The sequence below is a fragment of the Rhipicephalus sanguineus genome, chromosome 3 (genome assembly GCF_013339695.2).
Source record: "Rhipicephalus sanguineus isolate Rsan-2018 chromosome 3, BIME_Rsan_1.4, whole genome shotgun sequence".
Lineage (NCBI taxonomy): Eukaryota > Metazoa > Arthropoda > Arachnida > Ixodida > Ixodidae > Rhipicephalus > Rhipicephalus sanguineus.
In genome coordinates this window covers 175837603-175850649 of record NC_051178.1, presented here as the reverse complement: position 1 = coordinate 175850649, position 13047 = coordinate 175837603, and the positions used below count along the sequence as shown (strand labels likewise).

Here is a 13047-nt window from a genome sequence, read left to right as displayed (position 1 = left end):
GGTTTGGCTGCCGATCCCTTCTCCGGTGTACTGGGGCGCTGAAACAATAGGGAGTTTTAGAATAGCGTACGCAAAGTTTTGCATTAGCGTTTGTCGCCACTGCGCATGCCTGGTATGCTATCCTCTTCTGGGCCCGCGTTAAGTGACGGAAATAGCGGGCGACCGCAACAAACGCTGTCTTAGCGTGCGCTATTCTAAAAATGCCTAAAAACGGGCGACGAAGAAAAACAGTTCCTGCTGTACACTGTCAGGCCGAATGTCCTTTAGCTTCGCCTCGATTTTCTGTGTTCTTCTGCATAAATTAATCAATTATTCCTCAGAGCCTTGTGTCAGGTTCAATGCTCCACTTGAAATATTCTTACACTGGGTATCTTAAAGTGGCTACGTGTTCTAGTTCGTGATAAAGGAAATGGGCAAGAGACCTGCTTGCAGAACCGTGTAGAATTGTAGTCCAACTTCCGGCGAAGTTACTTCTGTCAAGCAGGCTACATTTGAAGGGATTTCTTGAATTCTCAATTTAAGACACAGTTTCTCAAACTTTGCCTACACGTAAGTAATAAGGCAGGCCCCCTAACTTTCAACAAATGATAACTCAAGTGTTACATAGGTACAGCGCGACAGTTGGAAATACTGCGTATAATTGTTACATACTGCCTTTCCTGTAGCAAGCTTTACTATGGGACCACCTGACTGCATATCTATGCGACCTCCTCTTGTATACTTTGTAACATCTTTTCATAATTACTATTGAATGAGACTGCGCCTAATAAACTTGCACTTAAACTTAAAGTAATTTACTGCAAAGAGAGGGCATTGCGATAACTTCACGAACATCAGGCCTAAGCGTTCTCGAGTTTATCTCCTGTTTGAACTCGTCGAATCGTTTTGTTCTCCGAGAACACCAGATAAAAACGCCCATAACGTTTTCCAACGTTGCCGTAGTCGCATCAATTGCTTCGCTAAAACGTCTGATGAATATTTCGCCTCTCCTCGTAATGGTCACATACGAAAAGCATCGAAACATTGTATTATTTGTCCTTATAGGAACATTCAACTTTATTATTAACTATTTGTATAGTGGTTAGTGGAGCGATTGCCGGCCAGGTCTGCCAGGCTAACCCAGTCTGTGGCAACATCCCCACCGCCAAGTAACGAAGCCGCCTTCCGGGCGTGACCAGACCGGGAGTCACGGTACCCCTTTATCAGGCAATCCAAAGACCTCGACCCCGAAAGAAAATAGGCTGCGCCACGTGGCGATGCGCAGGTCGCTGCGAGCTAACGAAGTCTCGAACACTCGGCTGAAATGGGCGCATTTCGCGGCGCACGGCGCGCTGGAGATCATAACGGCCGATGAGCCGGGCTGGCGCAGAAAATGCGGATAGGCTTCCGAAATAAGGGAGAGTGGGTGAATGACTTGGTTGCTCTGGACGGCGGATGAAGGCGCTACTCAGATCTGATTCAGTGTTTTCGGGGGCCTTTGTTCCTTGTGCCCGAGGCACGGCGTTAGCAACCATCTCTGGCGGCCAGTAGTGCTGCTATGCGTTCGTCTGTAGACCTTCTTTGCCGTAACGAGAAGGTTTTCACTGCCTTTGCGAGGCGTATAGTATGACGTGGCTTCCGCTTTTCTTTCAAGAAGCTTTGCAAGTTCTGTTTTGCTGTGTTTGCTCGTTGTTTTGGTTCCTTCCTTTTTCCATTTTTTCACATCATTTTCTTGCTACGTAATCATTTTTAGACTTCAAAGAACCAGAATACTAGGTAAAAGCTGTGTTAATGCCTCCCTTTCTTAGAGCAGGACACGCACAAGTAGGATTTGCGCCTGGCGAGTCATATCATTTGCGCAACTGCTTTGCATCACGTTTTAAGTTGTGCAGTACGATTTCTGACTTTCCTCTACACTCTTAAGAAAAAAAAGTCAAAAGAGGGTCGTGGCCGCGTGACTCTCTTCGGGTGTCCATTTGACCCCTTTTGGAAGGTACAGGCAGAGAAAGAGAGTTAGCATTTCGGTTGGAGTCACGGGACTCTACTGAAGCGCGTTTCGATTGGCTTTGGCGCCGTTGTGGCGCGCTGGCTCGCCGACGGAGCCGGGGTGGCGCGCCGCTTCTGCCTCCTCTCTCAGTCTCCTCGTCTATTGGAATGCGTTGCGTGGTTGCGTTGGTTGCGCGGGTTGCGTGTCTGTTCATGCGCGTCTTCGGTGGTGTTGACGCCGGCTCAGTGCACGAAGTGACGCTTGGAGGGCGGAATATTCATGGAGCTGCGGACACGGACAACGGGCGCCAGTTAACGGTGAGTGTACTGCTTTCGTAGGTGCTAATTATACAGCTTTAGCTGGGGCTTCTGCAACAGCTATGCGGAAGTTATCTGCCAGCCATTTCCAACAGCAGCCTGTGTCCGCAGGGCTGTTGCGGATGCCCCACTAAAGCTGTCAGTTAACGAGTTGCCACCGTTATGCGCGTTGCTGTGCAAACAATTATCAAGGGTCATTTTTTTGCTGATCGCACGTTGTGCCTGCACTACTGATTGTGCAAGATGTCGTTTTGAGATGCACTTTAGTCTACTTCATAATAACATTTCCATTGACCCTGAGTGTGCAGCGTGCGTCCACGCGTGGGAACGTGAAAAAAAAATGCCCGTGTACAGAACGCTCAGACGCACTATATATAATGGTTTTTGTTGGCTTAAAGACGGTAGTTTGAGGTGCAGATATAGTACGGTGCTTCCAGAACGTACGCGGTAGTCATTCAAGTTGGACATGCCTCGCCGGTAAAGTGAAAAAGCTCGAGACTTTCGACGGCGCGCGTTGTGGCCGCCGCCGTGCACTCTTTTCCCTGGTTTCTGTTTGCTGTTTTCGTGGTTTGCATACACTGCGATGACGTTGGGCGTCATAACAAAATCGAGTGAGTGTACGTGATTGTGGGAGCTTTGTGCGGTAATTCTAGCATCTGACATGTCTGATCTCGGCGTAGACGGCGTACGCACGTGCTGGGTGTCGTTCGGGCATTCGTACTCGCATGTGTTTATGTGAGTATTTAAGGATGGGTTACGTTTGTAAAACATGCGGTCAGTAACCGCTCACGGCGTGCCCCTGAATGCCAGAGGATGTGCTTTGGTGTCGGGATATGCGGGCGCAAAGCCGTGTTTATTCTGAAACCAAATTTTGAAGCGATTTCTCAGAAAAGAAGTGCTTTCATTCGTGTATAGCCAGTGCCTATTGCGAGACGAGGTTCCCGCTGCCTTTTACGTGAAAATTTGTTTTTGTTGCGAAATTTGAACGAAACACTCGTGGCAGATGTTGTACAATAACTGTGTGTTGAACAAGGGGTGGTTTTAAATACAAATAATCAATGTGTGTGTTTTGGTTATTCCCAGAATACCGGATCACTTCTCCCGCCTCTTCACTCCAGTTGACAGCCACACTCGGGGAAACAAAGGTGCCGCTCTGGTCTGGCGCCTCACAGCTCGTGATGGAAAAATCAACAGCGGCAGTCACCCTGTCAACGAGGCAGTCGGTCCTACATTTCTTTTGGTTGGACAAGACGACGTAGGAAAAGAGGTGAGTGGCACCCACGCAAAGGAGCCTAAACCATTTTTTTTTGTTTAAAAAAGGCTCACATCATCTTGTGCTGCAAGTTTGTCGCCAAGTGACGTGTTACAAGAGCTACTATTTGCAAGTTGCGTTTTACACGATAACGGCAAAAAAACTCGGTTCCTTACCATGCCTGTTTGCATTTGTTGTTTTGTTGTTAGCCTTTATTATGTCTTTGTGAACCACTTATTGTGTAGGTTTTGCAAACCTTTACTGCAATTCCATTTTCTCATCATCATATCACGTTCTGCTTTTCAGATACCGTTTTTCATGGTACTCACGCTGAACAGGAGCGACAACCTAGCAAGCCACAAGTCTTATGGCTTCAGCCGTCACCACTTTTTGATTTATTCTTAATCATAAGGAATAAATATGGAAACATGATGCCGATTTCTGCTGTTTATTTAGCACCATATGACACTGTGTGCATCACAGACACACATTTTAGTTGGCTGTACTCATACAAGCATGTAAATGAGGAATACCTTAACTTCCTAATTGGAAATCACTGACCATCTTTTCGCGCTTTCTATATAACTTTGCTGGAAAATATGTGTTGTTTTGACGAGTTTTATTAACTGAACTATATTAACTGAAAATTGAACTATTCATTTTTTTGCAGTCGCTGGGCAGAACGGCAAGTATTATTGGACTTGGTTAAAATGAATACTCCACTATTTTCAACAGTAGTTGCGCAAAAGTAGAGCAAGGGTCAAATGAGTGGCTTAAAATACTTGAATACTTAGACTACTTAAAATACTACGGGGTCACTTGACCCCCGTAGGAGTGTTACCGGCAAGAGTCGTCTGACTCCCTATAAGTGGTAACGTGATCCTCCGGATGAGAGTCTTTGCACTCTTCCTAGAGGGTCAGGGGACTCTCCTAGAGCGAGCCGACCCTGACCCACCAAGAGAGTCACCGTGACTATTTAAAGAGAGTCCTATACGTGGCAAGTCACAACTCTCCGAAAAGAGTCACGCATACTCTTTTTTTTTCTTAGAGTGTGTTTTTTTTAAATGCAAAATCTGAGTTCTGAGAGATGTGCGCATCTAAAAAGGCGTGCGAATGCACTGTAATGCTTTTTTTTATTTCTTCGTGAAAACTGTAGTCTCTATTAAGCAGACGTGTAATCAAAAAACAAGAGTAGTAAAACAATTATAGACGTGTTTACCCTGTTTTCAGGTAAGTTCATCTCATAACATTCGATGAACCGGAGATATAAGACTTTACACACGCGCGATGAGAAGCCGTGAAATTTTGTTGCGGCGACCATGCGGCTGCCGGAGAAGCTACGATTTCCCATCGCCCACGCAAATGTTCTGCAAGTTGGTTTCCTGGTAACACATGGCCTGTGTAAAAGATGCGTACGCGAATCCACTGATTGGCTCTTTCGCCGGAGGCAGACCGAAACCACGATCGATAGGTTCAGTAAATTATTTAGTCGGAGCCTGAGCCAGCCCACGTTAACATGCATAATATAGGGAGGCCGAAAGAAGCACGACAGAGCTGAGCAATTATTTGCTGTCAGCTGCTGTGGCGATGGGTCTCATTGGAGTCCTTTGTTGCCAGATGTGTGAAACTATACGTTTACTTAGTGTGTTACGGGAGGACAAGGCTGCATATACCAGGAGTTACAAGAACTAGGGAAAAAAGAACTAAAGTGAAAAGCCTGGAAGATGGTTGCAGCGTTCCGGTAGTGTTATTGGCTACGGTGCGAACGAAAGAGGAGGCATTGATCGCTTCTTTCCCTTTTTTTATGTTAGACGTAACCTAATGAAACCTACAGACAATGAAGCTAAACTTCTTTGCAGACTAGTTGGTTCATACTTGTAAACTCGACTTGCTGCGCAACCAGCAGGAATGAAGGAGGGAGACAGGAAAGAGCGCAGTTCCTCTTTCCTGTCTCCCTCCTTCATTCCTGTTGGTTGCGCAGCAAGTCGAGTGTACAAGTATGACGCTAAAGACCGTATAAGGGACATTACCACGGTACCAGTGATACAGCCGACACAGAGAACAGTAGATTTCATTTGTTATCTCACCCCGAGGTTTGTGCGAGTCAGTGCATAGTTTGTGCCTCATATTCTCAAGAGATAGTGCTTCCCTCTAATAAAAGGCCTAAATCGTGTTTCCCTTCGTTTGCATACCTTTATTAATGGCAACCATCTTCATCTACCTTCCTTCGCTACTTTATTTTTGGACTTATTTCTGTCGTGAACATGAAACATACGCTCTTTCATATTTGTTCTATCTGCTTGTTTACAGTAGCCATTGTTGTGGATTCACACGCTCACCGAAATTAGACACTTTACACTGTATCCCTATTTCCTTGGGTAAGACAGGTCTAAATGTTCCTTCAACTACTACATAGCAAAAGGGCGGGGAAACGGGCGAGTAAGTACAGGTTCATGGCTGAAACAGCGCTACCTGTCTCTTCTTTTTTTTCTCAGCTGCACACAAGCAGCGCTGTTCCAGCCGTGGATTCATAGGAGGTTTAACCAAGGTTGCAGACGCTAGAACAAAGAATCCCAGTTCAACTTACCGCCAGACACGTGTTCTATCCCAGCCGTATCCCATTGGCAAAAGCGATCAAAAGGAGGTCCATCAGGTAACCTCATTGTGCAACGCAATGAAACTAAACAGTGAACCACGAAAGAAGCCAACACCCACAGTCATGTTGCGAGCCATACGGCTTGCCAAGAAACTAAGTTAGGCAGCATTTTTACACTCTGTAATACTTGAAGGCGAAATCATGCTGCACACTTGGTAATGTATCAAGCTATACAGTCGAGGACTAAATTTCTTGGAACGCATAACGAGTCCACAATGTGAGAGACACGCATTAAATTAGCTTCATGTTCTCAACCAAATGCATTGTTCTCACCCCCTGAAGCTTTGTGCACTACCTCCGAGAGAGGCCTGCCCTTGACCAAACGACTCTACGTCATGCGTCGACGTCATCATGTGATTTCACGATGACGTCATAGTGACATCACGAACTTCTGCGATCTAAGAATTCATTATGACGTGACATTATTGCGTCATAACATGACGTAATCGGGACGCATGTCACGTGTGTTCTTCTAGCACTTCATTCGCCTGCCGTATTTCACTCAAGGGGCCGCTCAACGAGACAACAATTCCGCCTTTAAGAAAAGGCGGAATCGTTCAGTCAGTTCAGACACAAAAAGAAATTTATGAGGCCACTGAAAAGTCCGTCATGCCAAGTTTAGAGTGCATTTCTAAATTCCAGGATATGGATTCGCAGGCTGCGAAGGAACACGTCTTTATCGTGAAACCTCAAATATGTCAAGTATGCACTGGTTTGATCAGTTTAGCTACGTGAAGTATTAAAAACTAAGCTCCGTATTATCGGCAAGGGTTAGCGAAGCTGAACGTCGATGGTGTTCTTACGAGTGGAGAATGTTTCCCTAAACTTGTCTCCGAATGACCCATAAGGCAATTACAGCAAGAATATCGCGATAACATTGAATCACATCAAACAGCCCTAAAAACAAGTACATGCGAAATCCAGGTGGTGGAATTGATAACAGTGGCCCCGTTGAGGCAGGCTGATGAATTTTTTGCATGACCTCATCTCAAAGCCGTCTTTTTCGCCATTATTGATTTTCATTTAGTTATGTAGAATGTATTTAGTTTGCTTAGGTTTCCTCCAATCCAATATTTTCCAAAACATTACAAGCGAGTCAACATGACTATGCCAGACAAAATGTCAAATAGTATTCCAAACATTTCTTCAGTGAGAGTTATTAGGTTGGGTTTTTATTATCGGCGCTCACTTACTTTCTGGTTACTTTCTCGCTACGAAATACCTTATTTCTTTCTTTTGCAACGTGCACGGCATATCTACACTCACACACTCAGCCTTAACACCGATATGTATGAAGACATCGATCACCGAGTATGTGCTTAACCATCAAGTGCAATTACACAGCAACAATTTTATGTTTTTCTCTGATGACAGGGCCTGATTTTTTTTTAGCAGCGGAGCTGTTAAGGCTAGCCGTAATTTGTGCGGCCTACGGATGGCCTAGGCGAAAACTATGATCATCATAAACGGGTATGTGTCAATAAATCAGGTAAATCCCACTACTCATCGCTGGTCCACTAAAGGTGAAGAAAACTATCGTCATCAAACGGGCATGCGGAAAGAAGCAAAGAGTGATTTCAACAAGTTGCCAGCCCACTCCACCGACAACCTAGCTACAGCCAAGTTCTGCCTAGTTACGACCAAGTTCTGCCTAACTTCAACTAGAGTAAGCAGCCCGTAGATCTATGAGAGATGCGAACGCTGCGTTTCAGTGCAAGGTTCTGTCTCTGGAGTTTGGACATCCGTGTCATGTCTATGACTGTCTGTGGTTTAACTCGAACCTCACTGCGCTGAGAATCAACGTAGAAACAACGTAGCATTACCTAGCTAAAGCCTCGGAACTACCTATAAGCAACCTAGAAACTACCTGCATCACCTATCTAAGGCCTAGAAACAACCTATAAGCAACCAGATTAGTCTTCAGATTTCGTCCAGTTTCGCTGTTTCAAGCCTTGCGCCGCTTAGTGCGAGCTTCGCCAATTTTTTACCTTATGTGCATCCTTCATGTTTCAAACTCTCGCGGGTGGTGGACTGCCGGCTGATTGATCCTAAGTTAAGCCGCCTCGGTGGTACTGTCGATGCGGTGCTCCGCTGCTGACCCGAAGGTCACGGGTTCAATGCCGGATGCGGCAGTCACGTTTCGATGGAGTCGAAATGCTATAGAGGTCTATGTACTGTGCAACGTCAGTGCACAATAAAGAAGCCCAGGCGGCCGAAAGTTCCGGAGCCCTCCACTACGAGGTGCCTTATAGTAATATCATTGTTTTGGCATGTAAAAGCCCACAAATTATCATTGTCAATGTTGCTTGTAGGTTAGCAAAACGACGCAAAAAGCGTGTTCGCTCTTATCATATACGGCCCGGAATTAAAGTATCACACTTTGTAATCGCCTTAAGCCAAAATTCCACGCGAAGATTCCTACATCGCTGGAATGATGGGGTAATATATACTACAGAGTTTTTCTTGATCGTCCAACGAAACGAAATCGGCCCTGATTATTGTTTTTATACATAGTTGGGAAAAGGAAACGTGCGCCCTTTTAACTCGAATGGCAGCCGAACCTAACCTTTTTTGCAAAACATTATTTTAATGTTCTTAGGAACGCATGAATGCGTGCCCATTTCCAAAGTGATGACTTCGATCTAGAGCACAGGCAAGCTCTGAAATACCAAGTTTCACAGGGATAGCTTCAGTACGTTGCATAGGTCTGGCTGATGTACAGTGCTTACGAACTGAAACGACAAATCGTTTTTTTTTAAGTACAATGATTGCCATGAGCAATTACTCGTGGCAACCACGTCATGTCGCTTGAAAACATGGTCACCGAAGGTAGTGTTGGCTCTGATGTAAGTACACTAAAATCCGGTTATATTGAACTCAGGTGAATCGAATTGTCCTTTATATCGAACTATTTTCGAACACGGCGATGCTTTAAGGTCAGCGCATCAGAAAATCTACGGCTAGAGCGGTGCCAAGCCTGAAGGAACAGCGGAGCTGGGCGGCCTTCCTTGTTTATTTTTGTTTTGCTCTTTCTTTCTTTCATTCTACCTTTCTCTTACTATCTGTTTATTTGTATCTCTTTTTTGTCCCTGTTTCTTTCAAGTTATTTCTTTCCATCTCTTTCTCGCTTCCCTCCTCTCTCTTCTTTCTCTCTCTCTTTCGTTCTCCCTCTCTATACTCGTTCTCTCGCCCATCCGAGCTTTTGCCTGGTTATTGCATCCCGCGCCGGACAACTTGGCGCAGCTGGAGGGCGCGCCGCGCGCACATGTTCGGGGAGCGAAGCAGAAGCTGAAGAAGAAGACGAAGAGAGCACGCGCCGGCCGAATTATTGCGTCGCACGCGCTAGGCGCAGCTGTGCCAGGTGCCAGGCGACGACGCAAGATGCCATATAAGGTAGAGACCGTTCATGACGATAATAGTTTTTGTTAACACCTCGTAGCGATCCTCGAGCCTAAACAGCTCCGCTGTTCAACTTAATGAAAACAAAAATAAAGGGTTGTCTTCAACTGTACCTACAGTGCTCGACGATTGAAACGTGCTACTCGGAGCGCGTGGCTGCTGGCGGTGACGGTGAGGGCCACAGAATTCGTGACACATGGGGTCTGCATACGGTAGACAGCCGTTACGTCTGCGGTTCTTAGTGGCGAGCGCTGCTGGGCATAGCTTCAGAACACTGCGCTCACGTGCCACGCCGTTCGAAGCAGCTGTAGCTGGCGGGCGCGCGTTACGAAGGGTTGTAGTACTCCGCCGACGCCACCGAGACCACAGGTTGAATGACTGTTCGCAGTACGCACTCCCCGTACGTCACGAACGCTTTCGCCCTCACCGTCATCGCCAGCAGCTACGCACTCCGAGCATTGCGTTTCCATCGCCGGGAACTGCGCATACATGCCCCTCCCAATTTCATTGCCTCACTATATCGCCCAATGAAAACACGACTACAGCTGCGCTCACATTTCGCATTAGGGAGTATCGTAATCATCGGTATTTCTCATTCATTCATTCATTCATTCATTGCTACGGCTATCAGTGCTTCTTTTAATCGAACCTGATCATTGCTTGCTGAGGAATTCGTAGCAGGTATTGAAACAGCACCACTCGATGCATATTCATTTTCTTGCACTTGTTTGGTTAAAGGATGAAATGGAAACTTTATTTCTTTGTAACAATGCTTTTGTTGCATAAGATATTAGTAAACCTGTTTGGATAGGCAGTAGAACTCTGCAATGTAACCAGATCAAGCATGGAGACTTTTCAGGATCACTTAGGCTAGCTGTGCCCTTAGTAGTTTGGCTCCATGGACAATATTGTCTGCGGTATGTACCATCGTTGTTTTTTTTCAATTCCGGTCAGATGCGCTCCTTCCACCCGTTCACCTAGAGTTTGTGACCATTGTCGTCCTAACGTACTCTCCCCCGTCGGCTAGCCTTTGCGCCTGCTTTGCGTTAATGGAGGAAGAAGAAGAAATAGTTGAGAAGGAAAGGCAGGGAGGTCAACCAGTTTAGGGAAACCGGTTTGCTACCCTGCACATGGGCACAGGGTGCGGGAGATTTAAAAATGGAGAGGAAAGAGAGATATAAAGATAGCACATGACACAGCACACACAGAGTCAGTCACATTAGGTCACTCTTGCGTGGTAGGCGACATTACTGTCACAGCCGCTTGTCCAAGTCCGTCTCTCTTAAAGGGGTGGTGACACAAAAATTCGGACACAATTTGACTGTTGAATACCACTAATGGGTGCATATAGGTGCCATCTGTACAATATCAGCCACAAATACAGCGTAAAAAGAATTTAATTGAGTTTTGAAGTTCGTGAAAGTGCCGACTCAGAAATAGAAGCAAAAGACGATGACGTCATCGAGCGGACACCAGTACGTCACGAGTTCTGGCCGGGCTACCGGAGGTGTGTACGAGACGGACAACGCTGATAGCGACACCTGATGATGCATAGCCTAACCAGAGACCTACAATATAACATCGCAGCGTCTTACCCGCTTACTGATTCTGTGTAAAGCATTAGCAGTGAGATAATTAGCAACTCACAGTATTCTCATTGCTTTTTTTCCCGACAAGAGCAGCAACGCGACGCAAAAAAATAGAAAAAAAAATTTGCAGTGGCTTAGCTCGGCTATGCCAGGATATACGTTGCGTTAGCAAAGGTTCAGCTGATTATTCTGAGCTTTCTAGATTGTCTATAGATTAGCTTGAGTGTCATGCTTACTGCTGCTCCAATGACACACATTCGGCTACATCGTTCAGAACCGGTAGACCTGGCGGCATGGCCGGGTAACGATACCCATTGGTAACACTAAAGAGCGGAATGTTCTGCTTAACGAGAAAGTTCTTGCACGTTGTACAAACCCGCGCAACGGTTTCACCCCACTCAGGCGCCGCCACTAAACTCAACTTTTCACGCATGGCACTACTTAGCGGCGTCAAGTCTTTCATGTGCCATAGTCTTTCACACACGTCGCATACGTATCCAAACGGATTGTTTACGAAGTCCGTCTCGAATGTCCGAGTCGCACTGGCGCTCTCGCTAAGTTTCACAGTATAGGCGGTCGATCGCCGAGCCTTGACGTCATCGACGGCGTCTTGTTGTTACTGCTGCAGAGGTGGTCGGGCACGTCGCTCAGCATCCTGGCGACGCCGCTTTGCTAGACGTTCCTCCCTTTCCTCCAGTGTCTCCGCAGCACGTTTAGCCTTCCTCTGTTCATTCTTCGAACGCTGAACCACTAATTACCAGGCAACTACTTCGGCATCCGATGACATAAGCTTATCGGCTCTTCTGCGCCGATGAGCAGCTTTTGCGCCCTCCTTCTCCATGGCGTTACCCACCTGCAAACGCCAGTCAGAGGCGCTATCAAGCGGCACCAGCGCATTGTCAGACGGCGACTGCACAGCGAAGGCGAATAGCTGCGCGCGCCACGGCTACGACGTCACCCCTCTCGAATGCGCGGAACAGCAGCGGCGAGTCGCGCGCGCCGGCGCCAGTCTGTCTGCCCGGCTTCGACGCCACTCCTCCCGCTCTCCGCCGCCCCCAGCAGCGAGCTGCGCGCGGCCGTGGCAGAGAGCACGTGAGATGCCGGCTCCGCACTCATCCTCGCGCGTGCGCAGCACGGCTCATGATGACCCACGCGAAATCGGCTCCGGCTAGGCAAGTGTAGCTAACGCTACAAAAAATCACAGCATATCCACGTGGTGAATGATGATGAGTGGGGCGAAGCGAACTCGCGCTGCAGCACGGCGATGGCATTGGCGCGAGCATGGTCCTTCTTGATGGAAGATATTGTGACTAGATTGTTTGAGAACCACAATCTGTTGCACACACCGCAACTATGGCCGAAACTGTTATCAAGGAAGTCCCGCTGGAAGCGCGCGTCGGCGCCTTCGGGTAGAGCCCGCCTGATGCGTTTTGCAGCCACTTCACGTGCTCGCACAGCCTCAGGCTCTGCCTGCCGGTACGCGCGCTTTCTCGCCGCTTCACGGTCCTTCACATTTTGAAGATCCGATTTGCGCCGCAGCCGTGCAGCTTCGGCCTCGCGGGCTCGAACGTCGGGGTCTTCGCGCCGCAGCCGTGCAGCTTGTCGAGCAGCTTCGGCCTCGCGGGCTCGAACGGCGGGGTCTTCGCGCCGCAGCCGTGCAGCTTGTCGAGCAGCTTCGGCCTCGCGGGCTCGAACGGCGGAATCTGCTTCGCGGCGTCGACGTGCAGCTTCGGCCTCGCGGGCTCTCACCTCACGATTCTGTCTGGGAGCGCGCGCTGCCGCCGCCTTCCGTGCCCTCCGTTCCGCAGCCTTGTCTTCCATCTGGCGACTCCGAGCTAAAGAGAAAGCGTGCCAAGAGAGAGCCTCAT

At 47.6% G+C, this 13047-nt stretch overlaps 1 long non-coding RNA gene across 1 annotated transcript; it reads left to right on the top strand.

Moving 5' to 3' along the window:
- Positions 1-2083: 2083 nt before the first annotated feature.
- LOC125757971 (uncharacterized) lies at positions 2084-3973 on the top strand. The gene is made up of 3 exons (XR_007415611.1): positions 2084-2283; positions 3367-3550; positions 3842-3973. It is a non-coding gene; the product is annotated as an uncharacterized LOC125757971 (long non-coding RNA).
- The last annotated feature ends 9074 nt before the right edge of the window (positions 3974-13047 follow it).